At 39.8% G+C, this 27,474-nt stretch overlaps 1 long non-coding RNA gene and 1 pseudogene across 1 annotated transcript; both read left to right on the top strand.

Annotated features, from left to right (window-relative positions):
* On the top strand, nucleotides 1-27,474 carry LOC102255751. Its single transcript, XR_313291.2, has 3 exons — nucleotides 1-162; nucleotides 22,577-22,701; nucleotides 27,416-27,474. It is a non-coding gene; the product is annotated as an uncharacterized LOC102255751 (long non-coding RNA).
* On the top strand, nucleotides 9,787-10,681 carry LOC102255453 (annotated as a pseudogene).

Raw genomic sequence — 27,474 nt, 5'->3', positions numbered from 1 at the left:
TCACAGGCTGAGGAAGATCTTTCTGTGCCGTCTGGGGGAGAGAAGATGTGGTTAAAGTCAAGCTGTTCACTCCAGCGAGTCTAAATTCTTACTTGGTTTTGCTCCAGCAGTGTGCTGGAACTTCTCCTCTAGAAACCTGGACTCACAAAGGCTCTCTCATCCGTGAGTAATTGTCTAAGAGGCTGTTTTCCAGGGGTTTCCAGACTGCAGCTGAGGAGGGGCTAGAGCTGGTTTACAGGCCACTGCAGAGTCCACAGCTAGAACGAAGCTTTGTATGCCTGTTACCCAACGCATGAGTGGGTGCGAACCTGGGTCTCTTGGTATATTGGGTCCCACAGCTCACACAAAGGCACTTTTGTCTGTGGATAAATGACAAATTATTATTGTGGTGAGGGTGGGTGACAAAAGGGATGCTTTATTCCAGCAGGAAGCTGATGTCATTCTTTTTGAGCCATCTTTTCATTTGGTTTTCTGACATTTCTACATTGCTGCTTAACAAAAAACAGAAGCCCTTTGTAAGGAGAGCTCTGAGAAAATATAAATATAGATTTTTGACATGGATGTTAATATAGCTAAACATTTCTCTGGCAATTTTCAGAGAAGAGGGAAAAAGAGGCGTCCATGCTAGAAACCTTGCAAATGAGAATGAAGTCAAGAGGAGACAACAGGGCTAAGTGAGCAAGCAAGTCTTTGTCACTTGCCAACCCCCACAGCTGCTTAAGGAAAACTGGTCTCCCCTGAGGGAGAAAAAGGATTGCAGAGGGAACACAATTTCTTAATCTGTGACTTGTTTTTCGTCTTGACTTTGCCTGGATCAGTGATTTTCGGTAAGCCTGTTCTCATGACTAATTTTGCACTAATCGAGATGAGATAGAGTAGAGAAAGGTGTAATATTATGGTGTAAGCAATAATTTCTTAAGGCAATTCCCAGGAAGATTATTTCTCTTCAGCACAATCTCTGCCTCAGGGGCCAGACTGAGCAAGACTTTGGAAGTACTCAGTTTACTTTCGACACTCTTTTCCTGCCCTTTTTTCCTGCCATTTTTCTCCTTTCCCCCGTCAGATAGCCGTTCCACTCAGTGCCTCGTGACCATTAGGACTACACACGCACTCAAACAGGGCCTTCTGTCCCACACCGAGTCTTCCCCACCTCAGCTGCTCCATACATTTAACACATATGCATTGGGGCATAATGTACGCATGTCACCGAGAAGGTCCTGAGGATGCAGTAGGATGTGTTGGACAAGGGCTCATAGGCTAGTTATGGAGACCTACAGTGCCCTGTGTTCCAGTAGGGTCCACTAACCTATGTGAAATTATATAAATGACACCTTACTAGTACTCTACATCTGAGGAGTACCTGCATTTTAAGAGGATCTCCAGAAATGAAAAACTCATCCTAAAAAAGATAATTCCCCTGATGGTGGAAATTTTAGTAGGCAACAGGCTCATGAGGGAGTTATGCTAGGGCCAGAAGGTATATTTCAGAGCAGACCATGAAGAGAATTACTTACACCAAGTCAAGCAGTCTCCACAAAACATGTAAAATTCTTGTTAAAAATGTACTAACTAGCTAAATACAAGGATAAATAGGTAAGCAGAAATGGATAATGGATAAATACACAAATGGTCTGGGAAGTTTGCTGATGATGACTTAAATGACATCTCGTCACATTTTTGTTGTTGTTAATCCTCACCCAAGGATATTTTCCCATTGATTTTCAGAGAAAGTGGAAGGGGTGGGGAGAGACAGAGAGAAACATCGATGTGAGAGAGACACATCTATCGATTGCCTCCCGCATGTGCCCCAACCAGAGCCAGGGATCGATCCTGCAACTGAGGTATGTGCCCTTGATGGGAATTGAACCCAGGACCCTCCAGTCCGTGAGCCGACAGTCTATCCACTGAGCCAAACAGGCCAGGACTCATCACATATTTAATATACAGAATTGTTGACAGGTATTGGAAAACCGACCAGGCCAACTGGGAACACTGAAGATACCGTGGAAATGGAAGAAAGCAGCTGTGACTGCTAGGGGTGGGGATCAAAATAAAGAGAAGAGTTTGGATATTAACTCTTACAAGCTTGAAGGAGAAGTCTTTAAGGGCTGGGACTCAGAGACTTCTGAGGAAGTCTGCTCAGCAGTTAGTCGGGCTAGAGGTGTTTGGAGGAGGGGCCACAGATCTGGACTGAGACCTCTGAGGAAGGGACATGAGTTAGCAGGGGCTGGTGTCTCTGGCAAGGTGCAATGGAGCTGGTTCTAGGAGTGTTGGGGAAAATTGCAAATTAGAATCAACTTGGCTAATGGATGGCACTGTACTCAAGGTAAAGATCCTTCGCTAGGGTGATGGGAGAGGAGTGGGAAACAGGTAAGGAGGAGCCAGGCCTTTCTGCTTCCTCTAAACTTGCAGGCTCTGTTCAGTACCACCTATTGAGAGGGCCTGGCAGGGGTCTAGCTGGCAAAAGAGTAGTGGGCTTTGCAGAACCTGGCCTCAGCATCATAAAGGTGAACAGAGAAGAATGTGTTTGAAGCTAAGGGACAGTAGCTTAATAACCAACACATATCTTAGATTTTAGTGTTTTCTACTTTTATTTTTTTAGAAATCTTCTTTGCTTTCAAATAAGTGATTTAAAACTTAAAATGATATTTTTAAAAAGTTACCTCTGACTGATATAACATTCACTTTATTAGTCATCATTGTTCCACATAGAAATTAAATCCTCATTTATTGAAACAAAATATATCCATTTATTAAGAGCTATTATTCTCTTAAAGAAAGTAAATATATCTAGGGAGTTGCTACTTCATTATAAGGTTTGGGAGACACATTTTTCCCCAGATGGACATGATCAGAATTTGAATTGTGTAATAAAAATGTGTAGATTTCTCACCCTGGCTGGTGTTGCTTATCGAAGGGTCTTCGGTTTTTTTTCCTGGTCAAGGGCATGTACCTCGTACCTCGGTTGGAGGTTCACTCCCCACCCCGTGTTGGGGTGCATATGGGAAGCAACCAGTTATCTCTCTCTCTCTCTCTCTCTCTCTCTCTCTCTCTCTTTCTCTTTCCCACTCCTTCCCTCCCTCTTTTCTACTCTCTCTGAAAAGCAATAAAAAAAATATCCTCAGGTGAGGATTAACATACATACATACATACATACATACATACATAAGTAGATTTCTCAAAAAATGATAAATCACAGCACTCAGAACATATCAAAATGAAGTTTAAAAAGGAAATGACTCTGCCAGAGAGTACTGAGGGCTGCTGTGTACATACTCAAGTCTTTGGGGATAGATATATATATTGCAAACGCTGGTAAAACATTCCTGCAACAATGTAAACAAGAGCATCAACAAAAACTTACTGAGAGGTTACCACACGCCAGGCACTATTCTAAGTGCTTAGCATAGTTTAACACATTTAATCCTCATAAGGACTCTAGAAAGCATCTTTATTTTACAGACTAATCAACTTGCCAAGGGTCACACAGCTAATTAGTGGCACAGCCAGGATTTCGACCCTACAGTCTGGCTCCAGGACCCATACAGCTAGCTTCTATTCTATCAGTCCTCAACAAAGTATTCTCATGGAAATTTATATATTTCTAGAAAATTCCTAAATCTAAAGCTGTCAAATGTCTTCTCTTAAAAGATAATTATAAGAATAAAGAAAACTTGCCAAGGAATAACATTGTCAGAGTGAACATTTATGAAAAAGAAACATAGTCCACATCTCCCTCAGGCACGCTACCAACCTACTGGAGGAATGGGCCCCAAACTCTGCAAGTTCTGTGCAGTGGGCGGTGCTGCCATCCAGTTCCTATAGTAACACAGGGCACAGGAACATCCAGTGCAGGCCTAATATGTTATATCATTTACATATCAAGTCACATCATGATATGGAAATAGCAAACTTACATAAAACAAGAAACTTATCATTATCTCTAAAAGTTTATGCAGAGAATAAGAAGCCAGACTCAAAAAGAGTATATATAGCATGATCCCATTTATATGAAACTCTAGAACAAGCAAACCTAATCTATACTGATAGTGCATCATTTCTTTCAGGGACCTGGGTTTATTGACTGACAAGAAGTACAAGGGAAATTTTGAAGTGTTGTAATTGTTCTATACCTTGAGTGTCATGGTGGTTCTGTCATTTGTCAAAACTCATGGAACTTAGCCCAGCTGGCATAGCTCAGTGGTTGAACATCAACCTATGAATCAGGAGGTCACACAGTCTGATTCCCGGTGGGGCATGCAGGAGGCAGCCGATCAATGATTCCCTTTCATCATTGATGTTTCTGTCTCTCTCTCCCTCTCCCTTCCTCTCTGAAATCAATAAAAATATATTTTAAAAACACTCATGGAATTATATACTTAGGATATATACCTTTTGCTATATGTATACTTAGAATATATACCTTTTGCTATATGTAAATCATTCTTCAACAAAGTTTATAGGAAAAACATTACTACATTCTATTTCTAGAGAAAAAAGTTTAATTTGTTCAACATATCTTTATTGAGTGCCTACTATGTCCCAGCTCTCTCCTCTAAGTTTTATATCAATAGTGAACAAAACAGATAAAGATCCCTACCTTCATGGAGCTTACATTCTAGCAGGGGGGAAAGGGGCATAAACAAAAATTAGGAAAAAAATAAGGAAATTATATAGGTCTAGTCACCTCATATCCCACAGAGGAAGAGGCACGCCCCTCCAGGATGAGTAAACATGGTGGGCATAGACCTAAGCCAGGGACTGGGCCTGGTACACCTATTAGCAAAGAGGAGTGCATGTTTCCTAAAGAATTTATCAAGAATCTAACAGGGCCTCCCAAATCAATAACCAAGTGCCCAGAATTCAAGAAAATGGCCCCACAAAGAATTGCTGAAGGATCTGATGGTGATAGAGCCAAAGGCAACTGAGAGAGAGAGAGAGAGAGAGAGAGAGAGAGAGAGAGAATATATATATATATATATCTACACTAATAAAAGAGAAACATGGTAATTGGCGTACGACCGCTACCCTTTTCATTGGCTAATCAGTGAGTATATGCAAATTAACTGTCAGCCAAGATGGCGGCCGGCAGCCAGGCACTGAAGCGAGCACGAGGCTTGCTTGCTGCAGACTCCAACATTCCCCGCCTCACTTGCCAGCCTCTCAGTTGCAACTCTAAGCAACTATATACTATGTTGCAAATAAGAAGGTAAACAAAACCCCAGAAAACAGCCAGACTGAAACAACAACAACAATGCCTATTTGAGTAAATTATATATATATATATATGAGATTATATATATATATGAGATTATATATATATAAAAGCCTAAGTGACTGTAAAGACCAGTCAACTGAACAACTGGTCGACTGGTCTCTATGATGCACACTGACTACCAGGGGGCAGACAATGCAGGAGCTGCCTGCTGGTGGTCAGTGCTCTCTCACAGCCAATCTCCTGTGGCTGGCCAACCTCCCATGGTCCCTCTCGCTGGCTGGCCGGCCCCAGTCGGCCCTGATTTGGACTGGACAAGATGACCCTGATTGGCCCCGATCACCGGCCAGGCTGAGGGACCCCACCCGTGCACAAATTCATGCACCGGGCCTCTAGTAATAAGTAATAGACTAACTCCCTCAGAGATGCTCCACTCACAAGATACTGATACACAACTCCTCTCTCTCGGTATGAGCTGCACATGGTGACTTTCTTCCAAAAAGTACAGTGTGGACACCAGGAAGAAGAGTGACTTATGATAAAGAAATCTGGTGAACCCTACATCAACCAGGTGATCATGGTTAACATCAGCGGTGATAAGTCATGTGATGTATTGTACCTTTGGCATGAGGTAGATTAAAAGACTACCTCTGTGGCTTTCCTTCCAAAAGCCCACCAATCCAATCTAATTGTGAGAAAACACCAGACAAATCCCAACTGAGGAATACTTTATAAAATATCTGACCAGCACTCCTCAAACCTTTCTAGATTATATACTTAATATCTTCAGAGCAATATGGATGACATGGTACCCAAGGAATATAGAGCAAGCTATTATGAAAAAATAGATTTTTTTTAGACAACCAAAAGAATTTTTCTTAAAATCTCCAGAAATAAAAAATCCCAATTACATTAGCTACAACAAAAACACCACTTCAACCGGGCTTGCAACTGGGGTTGCTAATCACATAAGTGAGAAGACACTTATATTCTAAATATATTTGGAAAAGCTCATATGACAGCAATAAAAATAAAAGACAACAATGTAAAGACAACTAATACAATTAAATAATGGGCACAGAATATGAGCAGATATTTCCTCAAAGAAGAAATTCAAATGACCAATAAGCACATGAAAGATGCTAAATATTAATCATCAGGTAATTGCAAATCAAAACTAAAGCAGACAGCTGATCACACCACTAGGATGGCTGTGAAGATAGACAAGTGGTGGGGAGGATGTGAGGAAGTCAGAACCCTCACACATGGATGATGGGAATTAAAGTGGGAAGACAATCTGGCAGTTCCTTAAAATGATGAACATAGTTTCCACATAACAGCAATTCCACTCCTAGATGTCTACATACCAAAGAGAAGTGAAAACAACTATCAACACAAAAACTAATGAGCAGATAGATAGTCACAGCAGCGTGGAAACAATTCTAAAGTAAATCAAGTGACTCAGATACACAAAATATGGAGTATTCATGCAATGGAATATTCTTTGGAAATAATATAAATAAAGTGCCGATTTATGGTGCAAAACCAATAAATCTGGAGGACATTACCAGTCTTCACAAAGACATAGTGTTATATCATTTACATGAAATGTACAGTAAAGCCAATCCATAGAAAGTCAACTAATAAAATGCCTGCTACATGGAAAGGACGGTACTGGAATGCAGAGTAACTGCCAGCTCATATAACTTTTCTTTTGGGGGTGATAAAATTTCCTATGAGGATAGTGATATAATTCTGTAAATATACTAAATATAATTGAATTTTATACTTTAAACAGGTGAAGTTTAAATTATATCTCAATTAAAGTGGTTTAAAAAATAGGTTTTAAAAGCTAAAAATATACCCTTAAACTAATGACAATTTTATTCAAAAGCAGTAGATCTTGAGCAAATAAAACATGAAAAATGAACAAAATTACAGATGTTTCAGAGATTAAGCAGGTTAAAAGGTTTTGCAAAGTACGTATTGAAAAATATTTTTTTTACATTAGATATAAATTGCTTTCAGGAGGGGTGGGGGTTCCCCACACTTCCACCAAGCAATCCTCAGAAAACCAACTGCTTGTCCAGGAATTCAACTCAGTTCTTACATTATCCACCCAGTGATGGCACCAGGCACAGCAGGTTGATGGCTCAGTCCTCGGAGACTGCACTTCCACCCCACTCCCACTTCAGAGGCCAGTCTCAATCCCAGGCTTTCACCTGTACTTCTTTCCCCCGCTCCCCAATCTTTGTTGTTGGAAGTATTACATATGTGCCCCTCTTCCCCCTTACTCCCCGGCATTGATCCCCTTTAGCCTGCCCCGCCCCCAGCCCCAGGCCTTCACCACCCTATTGTCTGTGTCCATGGGTTATGCATGTATGCATACAAGTTCTTTGGTTGATCTCTTCCCACCCACCCTCCCCTGCCTTTCCTCTGAGATTCCACATTTTGTTTTATGCTTTTATGTCTCTGGAGCTATTTTGTTCATCAGTTTATTTTGTTCATTAGATTCCACATATGAGTGAGATCATGTGATACTTGTCTTTCTCTGACTGGCTTACTTCACTTAGCATAATACTCTCCAGGTCTCTCCATGCTATCTCAAAGAGTAAGAGATCCTTCTTTTTTTACTGCTGCATAGTATTCCATGGTGTAAATGTACCATAGCTTTTTTAAAATCCATTTGTCTACGGATGGGCACTTGGGCTATTTCCAGATTTTAGCTATTGTAAATTGTGCTGCTATGAATATAGGGGAGCATATATTCTTTCTGATTGGTGTTTTGGGTTTCTAGGATATAGTCCTAGAAGTGGGACTGCTGGGTCAAATGGCAGTTCCATATTTAATTTTTTGAGGAAACTCCATACTGTTTTTCACAATGGCTGCACCAGTTTGCATTCCCACCAGCAGTGTACTAGGGTCCCCCTTTTTCCACATCCTCGCCAGCACTTGTCATTTGTTATCACCTGTACTTCTAAGCAACTGGCTACAAAGCAGACCTTCTCAAAATGCCCTCCTTGATTTGATCAATGGCTGGAGAGGCTCACAGAACTCAGAGAAACAATTTATATCACTAGTTTATTGTAAAAGGTTATATAACTCAGGAACAGCACTTTGCATTTTTTATTACATGTGTTTTTTTTATTTTTTATTTTATATTTTATTGATTTTTTACAGAGAGGAAGGAAGAGAGATAGAGAGTTAGAAACATCGATGAGAGAGAAACATCGATCAGCTGCCTCCTGCACACCTCCCACTGGGGATGTGCCTGCAACCAACGTACATGCCCTTGACCGGAATCAAACCTGGGACCCTTCAGTCCGCAGGCCGACGCTCTATCCACTGAGCCAAACCGGTTATGGCTATTACATGTGTTTTAAGGTCAGGGAAAGTGGAACATAGACTTGATGCTGGAAGCCAAAAGACTAAATGGAATTACCTCTGGTCTTTATGGGCTTCAGTTCCCTCCTTAAAGAGTATGATAAGTCACCTCTAAGTCTCAATCTCCAGATCATATGCACAGAGTGAAATCATTCTAGAGCCAACTCCGTGATGCACTGTCATATGACATGCCAATACTGACACATATCATTCATGAACACAGAGAGAGTGACATCGATCTGTATTTTAGAAAGGGTAGGTGAGGGAAGAGTGAAAGCTGGGAAACTGTAAATGACCATTATTCTGGTCATCTCTGTGAGTAAGAATGAAAGCTTAATCTAAATGGGGCAATGGACAAGGAAATGAGGAAACAGATTTGAGAAATACTAGTAATTAGACTAGTTAGTTTTTCACGTTGCAAGGCACCTAGGCCCACTCAGATGATTCAAGTGATAGATTGCAAAGACAGATAAAATAATAAAGAACAATAAACTAAGTAATCTCAGAAGGTTTTGTAGAGAAATTGATCATTATCAGGACATGACACAACTCATTCAGTCTGATATTATTACACCTTGCTCATACTTTTTCCTTATTTGTGATTTCACTACTTCATGGCTTTTATTTTTACAGTTTTCTCTACATTACTGTCTGTTTCTGTGTTATATTTCATATTCTCATAATCAAAGAGAGAATACGATCGGTTGAATAAATCATCAGCCAATGTAGAGCACCCTCGCGAAGAAGAGAGTGCTTATGCTTCCTCCTGGGTTGCCTCTGAGTCAAATTCCATTCCTTGTTAAGTGGAGGATTTATGTATTGTCAGTACAAACCCAGAGGATACCCAATCCATAGCAGTTCAAAGGAAAAGCTTGATGTGTTAAGATGTTGGGGGAAGGGGAGTTGCTGGTTGTGTCTAGCTAGCACCTAAGAAACTCACAGAGTAATGAATTTCTCAGTCGCTCCCTCAATTTTGCAGTCCAAGAAAACTAGTTCGAAAATATGCCAAAAGTGGGTTTATCTCTCAAGGCAAACTCCAATTTATGAACCAGAATGGCAAGTTATCCATTTACAATGAGAAATTTTAAATTATAGAGACCTAAATTAGTAAGTCCATGTGACTTATATATTCTCTCCCAATGGGACGACTTACATCTTTATTCCTTTTTTTAAAATATATTTTTTGGCGGCCCCGGAAGCGCCTCTTCCTGGGCGCGGCCTGAGCTATGGCCACCTCCGCCGCCTCCTCGGAGCATTTGGAGAAGCTGCACGAGATCTTCCACGGCCTCCATGAAGACCTCGGGGTGTGCCGGAGCGGCTCCTGGGGGCCAGGGGCACAGAAGAGAAGAAGAAATTGGTCAGAGATTTTGATGAAAAGCAACAAGAAGTAAATGAAACGCTGGCAGAGATGGAAGAGGAACTACGTTATGCACCCCTGTCTTTTCGTAACCCTATGATGTCTAAGCTTCCTACCGGAAGGACCTTGCCATACTCCCTCGAGAAGTGGGAAGCACGCCTTTGACAGCCACACCCGGGGGCCGAGGAGACATGAAATATGGCATACACACTGTAGAGAATGAGCATGTGAATCAGCTACAGCCTCAGAGGGTATTACTTTTGCAAGGCACTGACATCCTGACCCGGGCCACCCACAGGATTGAGCGCTCTCATCGGATTGCCATAGAAACTGACCAGATTGGCTCGGAAATTATAGAAGAGCTGGGGGAGGGAGCAACGTGACCAGTTGGAACGTACCAAAAATAGACTGGTAAACACAAATGTAAACTTGAGCAAAAGTCGGAAGATTCTCCGGAAAAGTGACAACCAACAAGCTGCTACTTTCCATTGTCATCTTACTGGAGTTAGCCGTCCTGGGAGGCCTGGTTTATTACAGATTCTTTCGCAAGCATTGAACTTCCTGCACGGAAGGTTTTGTGGACCAGAACTTTGACCCTGAGAATGAAGTGTTACAGATGTGGAATAAGTGTACTGCTGCTGTGAGCTAACGGATCAAGGATGCACTGTGTAGCCAGACTGTGGGAAGAGGGAGGGAAGATGGAAAACCAGTTAATGTGAAGAAACAGCAACGATTAAACAAGCAAAGAAACACCACCTCTTTAATGAAGCTCAAATAGACCTGTTTGAAATACATACATATATATATATAGTTGATTTCAGAGAGAAGGAGAGAGAAAGATATCAATGATGAGAGACAATCATTGATGGGCTGCCTCCTGCACACCCCACACTGGGGATTGAGCCCGCTACCCAGGCATGTGGCCTGACCAGGAATCAAGCCGTGATCTCCTGGTTTATAGGTTGATGCTCAACCACTGAGTCACACCGGCCAGGCATATCTTCATTCCTTGAAGGAAGAAAAGGGAAAGGCAAAGGGCACAATGTGGGTGTCAGCTGAGACTGCCGATACCCCTACCTTTTAAAGAGCTTATAGTGTCAACTAGTACTGTGGCACATGCCCAATATATCTGTAATTTGGGCTGAGAAATATGAGTTTGGGTTGGACCCACTGCCACTTACAAATAAACCAGAATTCTCCTTAGATATAAGGAATAATGAATATCAGGCAGCTAGACAGGTAACCGTCAATCTCTTCACCAAAAAATACCCCAGAGAAGTAGGAGATATGGGACCCAGGAATCATGCAATCTATCAAGGAGAAAATTGAAGATTTTACATATTGACGTCAGTGAAGAAAAGTCTAATGATAAAATTAATGTGGAATGAGAAACAATTCCAGAAACAAATGAAACTGATTATTTAATCTGTTTGTCAATGCTGAAAACAGATATGCAGCTGTGTGAAAATTTGGAATTATTAGTGGAAGGTACTGAACACTAAGCAAATAAAAATGAAGATAATTTTTACTAAAGGAATATAACGGTTCTACAAGCCATAAAATGTTGTAGGGACATCTGGAGATACAGCAGTAGCAGTGACATAATTTTTGAATTCGCACCTTAAAACAGAGAAACTAAATAGTAAACTAAAAACTGTTAGCATTTACAACAAACTAGGTGATAAATTATTCCCACAAGCCCTAAAATTCAAGTAGCTATAAAGCTCCTAAAAGAAAACCTAGGAGAAAATCTGCAATCTTTTGACAGACAAAGATTTCTTTTAGAACATTTCTTATATAACACAAAAACAGAACTATAAAAGAAAAAAATGATTCATTTGACTTCATCAACATTAAAATATTTAACTCTTCAAGACACACCATTAAGAAAAGGCAATCTATAGAATGGGAGAGTAAATGTACAATACATATTTGATTAAGGACTTAGGCCCAGAATATGTCTGTCTTGTTTACCAGTACTGCCTTATCTTCAATATCTATTATTATTCCCTACTCTTTCACCAGAAGTTGATGGAGATAATATTAGAAATGTATAACAAGTAAGAATGGAATACTATGCAGTTGTAAAAAGGAAGGATCTCTTATGCTTGAGATAGCATGGAGGGACCTGGAGAGTATTATGCTAAACCAAATTGATAGGGGGGACTCATAATCTAATAGAGCACCTGAGTTCATCTAAAAGATAATCGTATTAGTTTGAAATTCTGAAATACATATACATGTGGAAACAGAGGGTTAAGTTTTTTTCTTTTCTAAGTGTCGTTTCTCAGGCCAGTGCACCTGCGTACTCCCTTTGATCCTGAACAACGTGATGGAGGAGGTGATTCAACTGCGGACAATGTATACTGTACCCAACACACAGCAGAACTGTTAAGCAAGACCAGGCCGACCCCACCAGGAGCTAAGGCGTCATCTCATTGCCTGACAACCAAGAACAATGGTTGCATCTGCCGACGTCCAGGGCTGCATGCAATTGCATTCTGTTCCCAACCTTACCCCAGCCCATTTTTCCTATATAATCCTGTCCCCTGCACCTTACGGGCAAAACAAGTTTTGGATGCTTGTAAGCTCCCTGTCTCCTTGGTTGGCTGGCCTTCTCAATAAATGTCTTATATGATTCAACCCTGCCTTAGTTATTGGACATTGCGACAGGCAGCCTGAGCCCACCCGGGGGTTTCCTGGTAACAAAATCAGCCAGTCAAAGAAAGACAGGTATCACATGATCTCACTCATATGTAGAATCTAATGAACAAAATAAACTGATGAACAAAATAGGTCCAGCCCAGCACAGTGGTTGAGCGTCAACCTATGAACCAGGAGGTCAGGGTTCTATTCCGGTCAGGGCACATGCCCGGGTTGTGGGCTCGATCCCCAGTGTGGGGTGTGCAGGAGGCAGCCAATCAATGATTCTCTCTCATCATTGATGTTTCTATCTCTCCCTTCATCTCTGAAGTCAATAAAAATATATTATAAAAAAAAAAGGTCCAGAGACATAGTAGCATGGAACAGACTGATGAACCTCAGAGGGAAGGGAGTAGGGGGGATGGGAAGAGACTAACTAAGGAACTTATATGCATATATATGTAGCCCATGGAAACAGACAAGAGTGTGGTGAAGGCCTGGGGGTGGGGGCAGGGTGGAGAGGATCAATGGGGGAAAAAGAGGGACATCTGTAATACTTTCAACAATAAAGATAAATTTAAAAAACAAACAAACAAACAAGTAATAGCATGGGCACTGACCAGTTCAAATGGATGCCGATCATAGAAAATCTGTGTGGCTGTATCAGCATCTAAGTCCTGGCAGTGACCATGAAATGAACAGGGTGGTGTACTGTAGTTGCAGGAGGCAATAGCTATCATGCTATATAGTCAAGCATATAGGTTCAAATTCCAACCCTACTCTTTACGAATTATGGAGCCTCAAGAAGCTTTCCCTAGGCCTCAATGTCCCAATCTATAAGATAATAATAATAAAGTCCCACCTACAGAGTGTTTACTAAGAACATTAAAGAAGATAATTCATGTGGAGCATTTGACATAATGCTTGACGCATTGCAATAAGTCTGAGCTATTTTTATCTTATTTAGCAGCTATTCTTTTTATCTTCATTTTCTTTTTTTTGCAAAATTCTTATAAAAATTATCAAGCATTTCATAAATGTTCAGTTCCGGATAAACAAAGATCTATTTTAATTGGCCTGGAGTACAGCAAACTAAATTTAATGAAGACTATGTTGGCCAGCTTTAGATATAATTAGCTCTCTTCCTAAGGTATTTGTTTTTTATTTTAATAATTTAAAAAAAGGCTCTGGAAACTAACTAAGTAGGTTTGTAGCCCAGCTCTTCCCCTTCCTACCTGGAAAAACTTGGGCCAATTGCTCTCCATCTTTGAGCCTCATTTCTCTCATCTGTCAATGAATATAATCTAAATCACTTACTTTGTAGATTCAATTATATACTTTAAAACATTCATTGATTTTTAATTTTTTTTTTTCAGAGAGAGAAAAAGGGAGAGGGATAGAAACATTGATGAGAGAGAAACATCATCGATCGCCTGCCTCCTGCATGCCCCCTACTGGGCATGGAGCCCTCAACCCGGGCTGTGCTCTGACCAGGAATTGAACCAGTGACCCTTGGTTCCTGGGTCCACACCAACTGGGCTACTTTTGAACATCTAAAATAGTGCCTGGCAGAAGGGGGAATCATTCAGGAAATATTAGCTTTCATTGTTTTATTTTATGCTATTTCAACTCCTTTGTGAAGTAGAGATAGTATAAATTATAAACTTAACAAATAGGCTACTCAAGGAAGTTTTCACTACTTTTTCCATTATACACTGTTCGGATTTTCTTTAAAAGGCGTAGATTCTGTAAAGAAATTGTTCATATTTATTTATAGTTGTACAAATAAGGATTCAAAGGGATTCATACTATACTCTGATGTGTAGAAAACACATAATTTCTTTTTTGGTGTATAATTAATCTTCATATGCTCCAGTGATAGGTTGAAGAGCAAGGGAAGTAGCCAGATGTTTGTATGACTGCCGGAAGCTAATTCCAGCAGGTCATAAATGCAAGAAGTTCATCAAAAGGTTGGTGGACCTTGAGCCTTCAGCAAGGGCTGGAAAATACATATTATTGCCTGTTGGAAATGACTAAGGGCATTTTTGGTGTATAATTAATCTTCATATGCTCCAGTGATAGGTTGAAGAGCAAGGGAAGTAGCCAGATGTTTGTATGACTGCCGGAAGCTAATTCCAGCAGGTCATAAATGCAAGAAGTTCATCAAAAGGTTGGTGGACCTTGAGCCTTCAGCAAGGGCTGGAAAATACATATTATTGCCTGTTGGAAATGGCTAAGGGCATTTCCCCAAACCTGAAAAGGATGTATAAAGGATTGCTTGCTGCCAGACAGCTGAGGGCATTTTAAATCTACATGTTATTGCCTCCTACTGGCCAAACACCTGAACAGCCATAGGCAGTTCCCCCAATCTGACAATGGATTCTGTATACTAAACCTTGCCTTTGATATGTATATCTACTTTGCCTTAGGACAGTTTGTGTTAATAAAAAGCAAGGGGTCCTGAGACAAGGAGGACTTGGTTTCTCTAGCTAAGTCTCCTCTGGCTCCCCAAATGCCTTCCAAAATTATGTTTCGCCTCTAGACTCTTTAATAATTCACCACAGCCCCTTCTCCAGATTCCTGAACCCTTCTAGATGCTGAGAAACACACACCGGCATTATATGACAGCAGAGGTGAGATGAATTTCTCAAACTCTTGTGGTGACTTCTGGATCACTGCTTGTCTCTGCCACCGAATGGCTGTTCAGGAATGCTCCCTGGTGAGTCCTGAAGGATCACTGTCCTAGTTCTGTGCATTCTCCTGCTGCTGCACATGGTGGTATCTCTCACCTTGATCAGAACCTGGTGAGGCTCCCTAGATGGTTCACCCAACTGATGCTGAAGATTTCTTGAAAAGCCTGCCTTTCCCCTGTTCAGCGCTGACCTGTGGTGCTTGCCTAAGCTTATGCCTTTTCCTACAACAGACTCTGTGGCAGGCCCATCTTCTGCGTGCCCTTTCAGGGGTATGCAGGAAGTTTCCATGCATGCCACTGGAAACCAAAGGCAGTTCAGAAAAGCTAAACTCAGACCCAGCCCTGTGCAGTCCATCTGTGCCACAGAGGTCTTTGCTGTGGCTGTCTGCAGGTTGGTGCAAGAGCTCCCCATGGAGCCCCGAATGTGGAATGAGGCAAAGCTTTCTGCCAGCGATGGTGTCACCCAGTCCAAAGCTCAGAGAGGGGAAACTAGGCCATTTGATCCTCACCCCATATCTCTCCTCAACCTATCTCCCTTCTTTTCCCTCACAATTCCCTAGGACCATACCATGGTTATTGTATGTATCAACATGACTGGGCTAAAGGATGCCAAGGTAGCTGGTAAAACATTGTTTCTAAGTGTGTGAGTAAAAATGTTTTTGGAATGGATTAGCATTTCAATTGGTAGGCTGTAAAGAAAATCGCCCTCACTGGATGTGGGAGGGCATCATCCAATCCATTACTAGTCTGAACTGGACAAAAAGAGGGAGGAAAGGGCAAATTTACTCTTTTTGGTTGGACTGTGACATCCATTTTCTTTTGCTCTCGAACATCAGACATTGGTGCTCCTAGTACTTGGGCCTTTGGGCTGGAGCTTACACCATCAGCTTGGACTTGAACTGAATTACACCCCTGAATTTTCTGGTCTCTCCTTGTGGGACTTTTCAGCCTCCCTAATTGTGTGAACCAATTCCTATAATAAATCTCCTTTTATACATATCTATACAAAACCTATTTATTTTGTTTCTCTAAAAAACCCTGACTAAAACAGGCCAGAGGGGACAACATTCAAACTTTTCACCTTCTCTAAGTCATATCCTTCTTTCAGATTCCAATCTCATGACTGATCCTTAATGGTCCACATGATGTAGGAGGGAAAAATCAGTTTACCAATGAGACTATTTAAATCAGAGGTAATCCAAAATGTTACCCCCCCCCACCCCCCCACCCCCACACATGTGAACTGAATGTATTAATCATTGGGTTATCAATTACTTTTCGTTTAAATAAAAATGCAGTGTATTACTGTTAATTGTTTCTTTTATTCAAGAGGATGGAGTGCTACTCTTGTTTTGACAGAAAATATGTTCTGACTCCACCTTATTCTTGTAAAACTAAAAATAGAAATGTCTTCTGTTATTTTTTCTTATGAAAAAATGTAAAAAATGAGGAAATTTCTGAGTGCTAAGGAATGTTCCCTCCCCCCTGTGGTTAGAGCAGAAATGGAAGTATTTATGCATAAAAAAGGGATTTTCATTTAACCTTTAAAAAATATTAAATCCCATAGATATATATTTGTAACAACCAGGGAAGATTTTCTTTTGTAAGTGGAGATAAAACAGACTTCTCAAAACAATTATCTTCAAGTGGATTATCCTATATAATAAAACTATAATATGCAAATCAACTGAACGGTGGGAAGGGCAGGTGAGCAGGTGGCGCCAGGCCAGCCAAGGAGTATGCCAGCGGGCAGAGGAAGGAGACTTCGATGCGGGGGAAGGGCATTCCTTAATCAGCCCCCCATGTCCCCCTTCCCACCCGTCACCTCCCGCAGAGGGAGGCCAGACTGTGGCTTAGGCCTGCTCTCTAAGCCATTGGACATCCCCTGCGGGCTCCCGGACTGTGAGAGGGCACAGGCGGGGCTGAGGGATCCCCCTGAGTGCACGAATTTTCATGCACCGGGCCTTTAGTAGATAATAAAAGTAAATAAATCTTCTTATTTGAAAGATCTAAAAAGCTAATTGAGAAGAGGACAAACTTTCTTTCAGCCCCTTTGGCTAAAAATGCTGAAGGAAAGTAAATCTCTTGTGTTTCCTAACTTAGTTCTTTGCTCACCCTTTCACCAATCCCTTAAATCCAAATAAAAGGTCAGAAGAGTCAAAGTCTCATAAAAATATATTTTTAGATCTGATAGAAAAGTGTTGTAAAATCTTTTCCTCACCAAAACAGTTTAATCTAAATGAGGATTGAGTAATACAAACTCAGCATCACACGTCCTTCCAGTTTATTCATTTCCTGTGCCTTACAACATCTTCCACATCAGCACGCATCCCTCTCTTATGTTAATTCTGTGGCTTGGTGTGTATTCTCACAAATAAGACTCTGATAACCAAATATTCACTTATGTAGCCTGTCAGCATTTTATTATTTTATGTATGTGATAATTTTCTTTTTTTACAAAAAATTTCAAACATATACAAAAATAAAAAGATCACTTTGCTTTAACAATTATCACATAGTCATCTTATTTCTTCTATGCCACCACCCACTTCTCACCACCACCTTCCTCCTCAGATTCTTTTGAAGCAATTGGTTTCAAATATAGGTTTCCCCCACCAAGTATAGTTTTCCTATGAAAACTTTTTAAAAAATATATTTTATTTCTTGATTTAAAGGAGAGAAAGGAAGGGAGGAAAAGGGAGGGGTAAAAATATATTTTATTTCTTGATTTAAAGGAGAGAAATGAAGGGAGGAAAAGGGAGGGGTAAGGGAAAGAGAGAGAGAGAGAGAGAGAGAGAGAGAGACCTATTTGTTGTTCCACTTACTTATATATTCATTGGTTGTTTCTAGTATGTGCCCTGACCAGAAATCAAATCCGCAACCTTGACATATCCTGACAACACTAACCAACTGAGATACCCCACCAGGGCTCCTGTGAAATCTTTTGTAAGTCAAAATGGTATAAAGCAAAGAAATTTATTAATTTATATGGAAATATTTTTTAGCATTCCAAAAACATAACCTACCAAATCACATCAAATAACACATAAAACCTAAAATAATACTAACATACAGTTAAACAGGAATGCACAAAATAAATTGAGATACAGCTCAGATGCTCACAGACACAGCTGGAAGCTATAGTGGCATCATGATGGGAAGGAACTTGAAAGGCCACTCTTGCTGCTGCCTCTATAATGGCTAATTGCAAATCAAATGCTGAACGCTATTTTCGCCTTTTTTTTTTTTTTGGTAAAATCAAAAATCCTTTTCAGATTTATTTCAGTTAGTGAAAACCAGTAGTAATGTAGGTCTTTCATAAAAGCGAAGTGATGTAACTTGAACTTGCAAAAAGCTAAGCATACCTGTATATGTTGTTTTTGCTAACATAACTAGCTCTGTTTCTTCCCTGGGGTCTTCGTGCAATATCCATCATATGATTTCCAGTTTCTGTTCAGGAGTTGGATTTCTACTTTTGAACTTGCCATGTGCATCTGATAAATGATTGAATCTAGCTGGAATTCAGTGCATATAAAGAATGATGTCTACATACATAAATCCAGAATGGAGCTAACTTGGAAAATAAAAGCCTGAAAACATGGGCAAGAAAAATGATACCACAGTGAGAGCTCTGTATGTTGAAGAAAATATGTAATATTGTGTAGAATAAATGTTTAGGGAATTGGTTGGCTAACAGGTCCTCAAAAGCTTGCATTTTTGTGTTAGATACTACTTTAAAATAGTAAAAACCCATTACAATAGACATTTTATATACTAGATAATAATGGATTTGCATTTTACCTGTTAGAAATGAAAACTTTCTCTTAAAATTAAGATTACTATAACTATTTGTAGCCACATCACCCCTTTGTTCCTCAAACTTCTCTAAGGTAATTTGTACTCTTGTTCAAAGAGCTTGACTTACTCGTCCTTACTCTTAAAGCAATAGCACCACCCTGTGGAAATATGGAAATGTTTACTCACACTAGAACTTTTTAGAACTGTTCTTAACATGCCAAGTAACTCTTTAGCAGTCTGGTGAAGTTTTGGATGTCTTCTCAGATTAATGTTTTTAAATGAAGAAAATACAATACAAAGAATTACAAAAGAAACCAATTACATAAAAACATGTTGTAGCCAGGTGTTCACGGACTCCAGTTAAGAAGCCATAATAAGAGACTAGGAACATAAAATTATGGTTCCTTCAAAAGCAACTCCTCTCTATTATTCTTCTAATTAAGGATCTTTATTATAATTGAGTTTGCAGATATTCCTTCAGAAATTACATAGTGGGTTTTGTTTAATGTCTATTAATATTTATCTACATGATATATATTTTAAGAAGGTATTGGAGACTGAAGGGGAGTTTTTATGGAATAAAAACAGCCTGAACAGTGAAAAAATGTTGGGTTTTTGTATCCAGGTCCTTTAAATACTTGAAATTTGGATACTCTTGGCAAGAAGAAAGAATGGATTTCACAGTACTCCTGAAAGGGTCATCTTGACCATAAGGGCTTACTCTGTGAGCTTTTACGGGGCCCACAGTGGGCCAAGGTGGACAATTAATGCTATTACACAGCTCTGATGGGTAAATTCAGCTACAGAATGCCCATAGTTAAGTTCCCTCAGAGGGCCAAAGAAGTGGCTCCAGCCCAACTGGCATGACTCAGTGGTTGAGTATGGACCAATGAACCAGGAGGGCTCCGGTTCAATTCCCAGTCAGGACACATGCCCGGGTTGCAGGCTCAATCCCCAGTGTGGGGGGTGCAGGAGGCAGCCGATCAGTGATTCTCTATCATCATTGATATTTCTATCTCTCTCACCCTCTCCCTTTCTCTCTTAAATAAATAAAAATATATTTAAAATCATTAAAAAGAAGAAGTAGCTCCAGGTACCACTGCAGGGCACCTTGAGGACCCTGGTGCTAGTTAGGTGAGCAGTGGCTATTGGACTGCAGCTCTCTGAAATGGGGGATCAAGGAAGAGGCTGGTGGTGTGGGAAGAACGACAATTAGCACTGCAGATTTTAGCAATAATAAAGACTTACCAAATATTTCAGGTTCTCCTGGGCATATATGGCAGGGTCGCACTTTCCAGCTCCTTGTAGTGAATGGAGTCATATGATAGGTGCAGGCCAATGATTTGTCAGTGGGAGTGACATGTTTCTCTTCTGGTTTAATTGTCAATATAAGACTGCCCAGATTTTTCTTTCCCATTGACACAGAGAAGGATAATATTCAAGATGGTAGCTACTCTGTCAGCCTGTATTCATAAAGATATATGCACCCCTATGCCTATTGCGGCATTATTCCTGGTGGCCAAGACATGGAAACAACCAAAAGGCCTTTCTATAGATGATTGGATAAAGAAGAAGTGGTACATATATACAATGGAATACTACTCAGCTATAAGAAAAGGAAGATGAAATACTGCCATTTGCGACATGTGGATGGATCTTGAGAATATTATGCTAAGTGAAATAAATCAGTCAGAAAAGGCTAAGAACCATATGGTTTCACTCATATGTGGGATATAAAACTGAAACGCATAGACAACAGAATGGTGGTTACCAGAGAAAAGGGGGTGGGGGAGTAGTAAAGGGTAAAGGGGAGCAAATATATGGTGACGGAAGATGATTTGACTTTGGGTGATGGGCACACAATGCAATATACAGATTTTGTATCATAGAAATGTACACTTGAGACCTCCATAATCTTATTAACCAATGTCACCCCAATAAATTTTTAAAACATATTTTTATTTATTTCAGGGAGAGGAAAGGAGATGGAGACGCAAAGAAACATCAATGATGAGAGAGAGTCATGAGAATCATTGGTCAACTGCCTCCCACAAGCCCCCTACTGGGGATCAAGCCTAAAACCTGGGCATATGCTCTGACCTGGAATCAAACCATGACCTCCTGGTTCATAGGTCGATGCTCAACCATTGAGCCACACCAGCCGGGGTCACCCCAATAAATTTAATTTAAAAAAGAGAATGTACTGAAAGGATTATTTACATAGATGCAGCCAAGATTTAAAAAAACATAGCAAAGCATGGGGGCTAGAAACCAGCACATACTGATACTCATGGTCTCTCACATTTCTGCACATCTCATTGTTGTTACTTCTTCCTGATGGTACAATTTCCTCAACTTACCTAGAAAGTCAGATGCAGATAAAAATGTTTTAGCACTGTCCAAGATGATCTCACCCAATATATTACCTAGTTCAACAGGTCCTATTTATATTTTGTCTATTACCTAAGAAACTGTTTAAAATATTATTGGTAATTAATCAGATATATTGAATTTTGTAATCCTAATATTAGTATTAATAATAGTAGTAATAATACAAGTGACACTTTTTAAAGTGTTTTATCTTTATAAGATAGTTTAATATGTCTACTTTGTCTATCTTCTTAAAATCACAGCTACTATAATTTATCATTTGGTGAATGCATGAACAAATTGTGGAGTATGCATATGATGGAATACTACTACATTCATATGATGGAATGAAAAAGAACAAACAACAGAATGGGTGAATGTCAGAAGCATTGTGCTAAGCAAAAGCAGCCAGACACAAAGAGCACATGCTGAATAAGTCCATTTACATGAAATTCTAGAAGAGATAAAGCTATAGCAACAAAAACCAGATCAGTGGTTGCTAGAAGCCAAGAATGGGGAAACAAGATTGTCTACTGAGGGACACAATGGAACTTTTAGGAGTAATGCACATGTTCTATATATGATTGTGGTCATGGTTGCTTGGCTGTCAAAACTATACACTTATAACTGGTGAATTTTATTTCATGTAAATTATACCACAATAAATCTGACTTAAAAAGACTTCTTAGGAGCTATGAATGCATCACTTCTGGCCTGATAGATGAGAAAATAAACCACTTTATACTTCAAGAGATTTAATTTAAGGGATTGGTTAGACAGGTGTGAAAGACCTGAAAGAATAAATAAATAGCGCTGAGATAACCAAAATATATAACTGGAGGAACTATTACAGCCCCTAAAGCTGAGGGAACAAAATGGAACTCAGAGAAAGGACCTCTCAGAGCTGTGGGTGAAGAAACCTCTGAGGAAGGAGTGCCCCTGGTTACTGCTAGTGTTTCTGCAAAGATGGAAGAGAATGGGTTTTTTGAGGGTTGTAAAAGAAAGGAAACTGCTGCCACCAGGAGGAAGGGCTGCTGCTGGGGCAATCTAGACAAGAAAAGGAAAAACAGGAGGGATTCATTCCTTTTCTGTCCCTTTTCTATCCTCCAATCTCTAGTGTCTCCTGTTGGTGGAAACTACCAGGCACCCAGCTGTGAAAAGAGAAATTTTGTTTCCAGAGTCTAATCTCAGCATCAGAGAACAAATTACAGGAGGTATGGATATGGAGCTGAAAGACGACAGGTAAATGACACCTCTCGTTTATCCTACTTTTAATAATATTAAGATTAATCTGTAATTTCAGGTGGTTTCAGCCTAATCCCTCTATTATTAAAATCCCAACCAATGTTTCATTGAATGATTTTTAACATCCATTGCTTAGTGTTACATAGATAAATTCTTTCATTTGGGGTTATGACACAGTAATTTTCTGATTTTAGCATTCTTTGTGAATCTATTAGGTGGAATTCTATAAAGAATGTACTCTCATCAACTATTTAGTTAACCTGAAATACAGTTTGTACAAGAAAAACCTTGATTATTTCTCTTCATCAATTTTCAGAGTTGGTGACCTGGTAACCTCCAAAGATGATTATTTTGGAGGTTTTTGTTAATATTAGAAACTCATCACTTTTGTTTATATCTTTGATGTTTTTTTTAATCCATGGCAGGCATTATCCTTTTTGATATTCAGATTGTCTCATTTTAGGCAAGTAGGAGCATTCATGGTATTTTTTCTGTATTTTTAATTTATTCTGGATTATTCTTGTAAAAATGTCAAGTATGTCCAATTTAATTCTATCCCTCTCATTTGACTCTAAATCTCTCACATCTTGGAAGAAATTTGCAATTTATTTTGTTCTTTCCCCCTTTAGTAAGTTGCTAATAAACAGTTGCATTGTCTGGTATTGAGCCACCTTACAATCTTAAATGGCCTCTCGACAGTTCAAACAATTTTAAAAGCCAATTTTAATTACAAAATGTAACAAAGTTGTTTAACTCTAACCAAATCTGCAAGTCCAGTCTTGAAATCTTGGGCATTATTCCCCCCTTAGAGGAGAAGAAAGAAAGGAAATGCCAGTGCAAAAAGTAAATATAACAGGATTATGCAATCTAAAAGGAAATACTTTAAGATTTTAAATCAGTGTATGTTTTTCTAAAATAAAATATCCAAATAATGTTGCTAATTTAGGATTCAGTTTAGCTCTTACTGTTGAAACGATGACTGCAAGTATAGCATGTGGGAGCAGCTAGACATGGATTCTGGGACTCACCTTCTTAAGGAAGCCTCTTTTTCCTCCAGAAAGAGTTACCAGTCTTTCATCTGCATTAACACTTCATTCATATATAGGTAAATAAATTGACAAATTACAACACCTCCAGCCAGATGCCCAGTCCGAAACTTGGGGTGATTTCTTAAGCTTCTCCTTCCCCTCTGAGTGCTATTGATGTGACTTCTTAAAACCTCTCCAATCCTTGCCCTCTTTTCTTTCCCTCCACTACTCCTATAATTTAGACTTTTAGCTTAACTAACTTTTATCCTCCTCAACACCTCTAGTCTTCATGATATTATCAAAGTAATCTTTCTAAAAATTGATTATTTCACAGCCCTTGATTAAAATCCTTAAAAAGCTCCTTGTTACCTTTAGAAAAAATTTCTTAACATGGAATAGAAGGCCCTTCATGACCTTCCCTCTGTTTAACCATCTGTCTCCTTCCTGCCTCCTGTCATCCCCAGGCCCTCTCAAGTCCCGTACCCAATGCTCTAGCAGTACTAAAAATGGGCAGAGCTGGCTGTATTTGAGCAAAGATGTTTCTTCTATTTAGAACAACCTTCTTCTCTTCCTTCAAATAGTTAATGAAGATTCATTCTTCAAAAGTCAGCCCTGATATCACCTCCTTTTACTTAATTTCCTTCACACCCAAAGTAGATTAACTCCCTCCACAACCCCATGTGGTTTTAGGGCAGACGTACCATCACCAGAGTGATCCCTGTGCTATGTGACATTGACTGTCTCTCATGAACATCCTCATGCATTTCATCTTTACCCCAGCAAGCAACACCATACTTTACTATACCCTCAATGAATGTTTGCTGAGAGAACAAATTAGTTATTGAATAATCTGAACCGAGCATTTTCCAAACATTTTTTCAGACTGTTTATACCAGTTTATTTATACTACCACCAAAAATATAACTGAGTTCTCTGTTGTAACACTTCCTCATTAACCTTTGATATGTCACACTTTGATCGCCCACCAGAAGGGTCCAGGGTTCATCCCGGGTCAGGACAATATTGCAGGCAACCGATCTCTTTCTCTCTCCCTCGTGTTCCCAGCACCTCTTTCCCCACCCCCCTTAAATCAATGAAGACATGTTCTCAGGTTAAAATAAAGAAAGAAATAATAAGTAAAATGTAAAACACTTTGCTGGGTCTGTGGTGGCATCTCTTTATAGTTTTTAATATCTTTTTTCAATATATTTTTATTGATTTCAGAGAGGAAGGGAGAGGGAGAGATAGAAACATCAATAATGAGAGAGAATCATTGATTGGTTGCCTCCTGCACGCCCCCTATTGGGGGTCAACCCCTCAACCCAGGCATATGCCCTTGATCAAAATCAAACCCAAGACCCTGCAGGCTGCAGGCGAAGGCTCTATTCACTGAGCCATACCAACTAGGGCTAGTTTTTAATATCTTTTTAAAAAATATTTTATTGATTTTTTTTTTACAGAGAGGAAGGGAGCAGGATCGAGAGTTAGAAACACCGATGAGAGAGAAACATCGATCAGCTGCCTCCTGCACACTCCCTGCTGGGTATGTGCCCGCAACCAAGGTACACGCCCTTGACCAGAATCGAACATGGGACCCTTGAGTCCGCAGGCCGACGCTCTATCCACTGAGCCAAACCAGTTAGGGCTAATGTGCTAATAGATGTAGTGTTAAGAGAAGCCTTTCCCTTTACATATTAGTATACTTATTAACATTTCCTGAATCAGCAAATGCAAAGGCCCTGCAGTTAGACTTTTTCAGGGAACAGTAAGAAAAGCAGTGAGTCTGGAGAAAGATGCAGAACTGTAGTTAAGATCTTGGAATCAGAACCAAAGCTGCCAATGGTTCTCAAATTTTGGTATTTATATGAAAATCTACTTTGTTGGTTAAAATTGAATACTCTGGGGTTGCATTCCCCAGAAATTCTTTTTTAATGTTTTTTTTCTTTATTTTATTTTTTCCATCACCATTTATCCCCCTATACCCTCTTCCACCACCCCAGCACCATTACAGTCACCACAATGTTGTTCTCTCTATGAATTCTTTTTTATTTTTTTTATTTTTTGCTCAATCCCTCCACTCTCCCATCCTGACCCTAACCACCAGTACTGTCTGCCTATTCTTTATCTATGACCCAGAAATTCTGATTCAGTAGTTCAGAGCTTGGGACATAATATCTATATTTAAAGATAATGATCTCAAGTTATTCTGACGTAGTTGGTTTTCAGTCCACAGAATGAGAAACACTGTTTACAGATTATGGTTCCAACATCGTTACATATTACAGTGCAAATTATGAGACTGGCTACTTTGCGATTTTCTAACTTTGTGGCTATGTACAATAGCATTTTACAATATTAAAATTAAGCCCACTTGGAGAAGTTTAAGACCTACTTTGCAATAGGTGAAGACCTCTGATCATGATGCAAAACCAAGAATAATCATGGGCAAGTGATATGAAGAAAGAGCATTAGTGTTGCTTTCTGAAGAAGTGAATTTGACACTCAGCTGTGTCATCTGAGACAAATCCCTTAACCTCCCTGAGTTTCCATTTCTCACCTAAAATTATATTTTATTATACTTATCCTACCAACCTTGCAAACTAAGGTCAAAATGACAAAGTAATAATAATACAAAAGTAAGATCCAGTCATTTTAGAGGAATAATTGTTTTTGAGTGACACACTTGCCTGAATTAAAGAAATAATATTTAGCCTCAGAGGCATTTGTTTTTTGGAATACTCCTAGCAGCTTCCTATTAAAAGGAAAACTTTAAGAGCATTTTACAGTTTAAACAACATTGCAAGGAAAACCTTGAGTGACATGACAAAGGATACAAAATTAATTTAGCGATAAGACCAGGATTCAAGTCTTCTGATTACTAGTCCAGGTCACTTTCCACACCATACTTAGTTGTCTTTCTCATTCTTTATTATATAGTCCATAGGCCAAATGATTCTGACATGTAGCCGAGTTTGAGCACCACTGCTCTGCTGCATTAGGTGTGGTGGTGGGAATTCTGTTTACCTTTTATTGCACTTACTTGATAAACAACTTTATTGAGGTATTACTAGTATTCACATACCACACAATTCACCAATCTAAACTGTACAGTTCAATGATTTAGTGTAATCACAGAGGCGTGCAACCATCACCACAATCAATTTCCCTCTTCACATCTTCATCACCCGAAAAGAAACCCCATACCTGACAGCCGTCATCCTCCCTTCTCCCCTCCCCGCAGCCTCTGGCCATCACTAATCTCTATATCCCTGCCTAGTCAAGACCCCTCCTATAAACGACACCACACAATATGCAGCCTTTGGGGATCGGCTTCTTTCACTTAGCCGGTTTTCAAGGTGTGTTTATTGTTTTAAAATTATGCAGTGGTTCTCAACCTTCTGGCCTTTTAATACAGTTCCTCGTGTTGTGACCCAACCATAAAATTATTTTCGTTGCTACTTCATAACTGTAATGTGAATATCTGATATGCAGGATGATCTTAGGCGACCCCTATGAAAGGGTCTTCCGATCGTCAAAGGGGTCGCGACCCACAGGTTGAGAACCGCTGAATTATAGGGTAACTCGTAGAAACAGTTTAGAAATAAAGCGGGGGGGAGATCACCCACAATCCCGTTCTAATACAACCAATGACATGCTTTTCTTTCCTTTTCCCCCCTCTGCAGGTGCGCTTGGATCGGACTGGAATACGTATGAAGGATGCCCCTCCCCGCCACCAGCTCCC

This window comes from Myotis brandtii, unplaced genomic scaffold (assembly GCF_000412655.1).
Source record: "Myotis brandtii unplaced genomic scaffold, ASM41265v1 scaffold149, whole genome shotgun sequence".
Classification (NCBI taxonomy): domain Eukaryota; kingdom Metazoa; phylum Chordata; class Mammalia; order Chiroptera; family Vespertilionidae; genus Myotis; species Myotis brandtii.
Note: the sequence above shows the minus strand (reverse complement) of the source record. Positions and strands in the feature narration are given on the sequence as shown.